Below are 3,025 nucleotides of genomic sequence, written 5' to 3'. Positions count from 1 at the left end.
CCCCCCCCGATTGCCTGCGAGCGTGTCCTGACAATGTGGTAATTTGTCTACTGTACGACAGTCAATGGCGTGGTTATGACACAGTCATCAGCCTATTTTTTACAAAAACGTCTGCTATGGAGCCATAACGTGCGATACAAAGTAATGGGGCCTTTTATACATTGTTTTGTTTCTTTAGAAATAAACAATGGACAAATTGAGTCTTTAAACACTTCAGATGTAAAGTTTTTCGCTGTCTAAGTGACAGCAAAATTGTTAGCCTCAGACTCTCCCCATAGGAGGTACGCTTTCCGGATGCTCGCTTACCCCCGTGGTTTTAGTGAAGTTATAGTTCCATTTCCTGCGTTTAACCAAATGCATGCTGGGATAGACAACCTATTCATGACTATAATGTAATAATAAAAAAGAAGCTGTTATGGAGTCTGTAAATGAAACTTAGATGGCAAGTATGCACATAAAAAATGACATAAATTTGGATTTTATATGTAATTGCTAACATGTAAATGTATCAATAAAGGAATACATTTTTAAGACTCATAATATAATACAATGAAAGAAACACAGCTAAAATAATGAGCTGTCTAACAATAATTTGATTGATAGAACAATAATAGTCTATAATTGATTAATCTTAAGTCTTTTTTTCAAGCAGAGATTTCAACTTTCGAAAAGACATCTTCTTGGGCGTCAGTCACAGTTCTCTGACATTTGATAAACCAAACACTTAATGACATAGTCGCGGATTAATCACTAGTTGGAGCCATAAGGAGAAATAAACTAAACTGTAAAAACAAGTAATTAGGCTGTAATTGAAAAGCGGTTTCAACCACACTCTGAGAAAAGCAATCGTCTTTTCACAATGGTTCACCTTTTTATCCTGTAGAAATTGAATCCATCGCAAAACAGCTGACAAAATCAATTTAACCTCCCAGCCTCAAGTGAGTATTATATTATTTATTTTCTGTTTTCTCCTTGCACAACCGAGAGCGACACCAGAACACCATTAGCATTCATCAAGGTGTTGATGTTCTGGTCTAAGTTAGGCTCTCTGTTTTTTTCTGTTTTTTTTTTAACAAAAACATATGCTGCAAATAACTGGACACATCTGACAACTGTAACATCTACTCACTTTGGATTAAATTAAAATCAGTGCATTATAATTTTGGTGCAGGGGTGAATCCGTCTTTTTACGTTCTTTTTTCTTCTTTTTATGGTCACTTACTTATTAGATTACTTAAAGCAGAGAAGAATATTACATTAGGAAGACCAAGCCAGGCAAAAACTGTTTTAGAAAACTGGATTAGATTCTATCAGCAAGAATATTTTTACTGCAGAATGATACATCTCTGGGAGCTACTAGTGTGACAGACCCACTGGTATTATTTTCAGTGCTGCACTGTGATTTGGACGCTGCCTTAATGCTTTCATGACCCCCCCCCCCCCCCCCCCCCCCCCCCCCCCCACCCAGCCCAACGTGATGCTAGAGAATATTTGCAACTTGACACCGTTTTCTTGTTCTGCGGCTGTTTGTTTTTGCTTGAGGGTGAAGAATTCGAAGGAGAAAGTGTTTTCATAAAAAGGTCACCAAATTAGTAATACATTGTCGGGCAAGTAGAGAAAGCATATTGAATTCACTCCTTTAAAAAAAATCCTTAGTAGCTTAATATCACCGCTACAACGGTTAAGCACTGTATGAGAAAGTCACTAGCGTATAGCATAGAAACATAAATGAGGAACACACTCAGCATGGGGTGCATGTGTGTGTGTGTGTGTGTGTGTGTGGCTGGTGTGTGTGTGTGTGTGTGTGTGTGTGTGTGTGTGTGTGTGTGTTATCACAGCTCTCAAATGTTCAGAGCTATCCAAAGGATTTTGGTTTGATTTCCATCTAAAAACACTAAAAGAAAATGATCTGTCTTTGTTTATAAGATGGACTATGTGCAGTTTAAATGAGCAAGGACAACAGCTGAGTGCAGGGTTTCACAGACGTAAACACACACACACACAAACATTGGGTTTATGTATCAAAGTAAGATTGATATACAGTGAGTTTTGTGCTGTGGAGACATTTTCATCTAAAGAAGCTCACAGTGCATGTGAGGATTTCTGTATTGCAACATGAAAGTGCCGGCAGGCTTCTCTGTCAACGTCGGGCAAACCCAATCATGATGTAACCTCATCTCCATTCACTCAGAGAGTATTGCATTCCAACATGTGTATTTTTTTGCATTGGACTTATACCCTTTCCTTCATCTTGAGGTAGGATTTGTGGTCAAATCTGTGCCGCTCACATGCGGTACAGTAGAGGCCCGTGTGCTGTGGGCTGGCAGATTATTGTTGCTAAGCAATCCTGATAGTGTCTATCAGCTATCGAGAATTGAGCCACAGCCTCCCTATAGCCCAGGTGACCAATTGGTTCAAGGCCAGCGTCAAGTCACTGCCTGAGTGGTGGGCATGGGCACGATACGAGTGCCGACTGCTCGGCTTTAAATAACAATGATTAAAGTTTTAGCCGCAACAGGGGTCCCTCCAAAAAATATAACAGCTGCTTTATGTCTGTACAAGAAACCATCATTCAAGAAATCATCACCTTCAATGATTTCTGCAGCTGTAATGAACAAAAATTCAGGGTAATGTCTGCATTCAGGGTCCAAATTAGGAATAACTCAAGACTCTTAGTTCCATAACTTAGCATAAGCTTTCTGTTTCAGGGATGAGGTGATCGGCTGAATGCAAAATACACCAAAACACGTCCATAGGTCTTGTTTTAGCTTGGTGTTTACCTCTGTGCCATCAGCACTCAGTCCTTATCTGCCTTTGATTTCTGCAGCTCACCACTGGCCAGCATCACTCAGCCGCAAGAAAAAGGCTCTGACACATCCTGATTCACAAGGATATTCACGTACAGAGAATACAGTCACAGTGTGCGGTAATCCTAATAGTTTGTCATGACTCACTTAGTTTGAAAATGCTAGCCATCTTCTAGTTACACGTTTTCATTGTACTCACGTCACATAACCGCCCCTTC

The 3,025-nt window shown here is 39.9% G+C and overlaps 1 protein-coding gene and 1 long non-coding RNA gene across 4 annotated transcripts in view; one reads left to right on the top strand and one right to left on the bottom strand.

Annotated features, from left to right (window-relative positions):
* LOC116687868 (synaptotagmin-2) overlaps positions 1-3,025 on the bottom strand; it is a 35,856-nt gene that overhangs the window by 14,277 nt on the left and 18,554 nt on the right. The window lies entirely within an intron of this gene.
* Positions 1-3,025, top strand: part of LOC116687870 (uncharacterized) — a 16,553-nt gene that overhangs the window by 2,682 nt on the left and 10,846 nt on the right. The window contains exon 2 of the long non-coding RNA XR_004331651.1: positions 408-412. This is a non-coding gene — a long non-coding RNA (uncharacterized LOC116687870). The remainder of the gene's footprint in view (positions 1-407; positions 413-3,025) is intronic.

Source organism: Etheostoma spectabile, chromosome 4 (genome assembly GCF_008692095.1).
Source record: "Etheostoma spectabile isolate EspeVRDwgs_2016 chromosome 4, UIUC_Espe_1.0, whole genome shotgun sequence".
Classification (NCBI taxonomy): Eukaryota; Metazoa; Chordata; class Actinopteri; order Perciformes; family Percidae; genus Etheostoma; species Etheostoma spectabile.
Note: the sequence above shows the minus strand (reverse complement) of the source record. Positions and strands in the feature narration are given on the sequence as shown.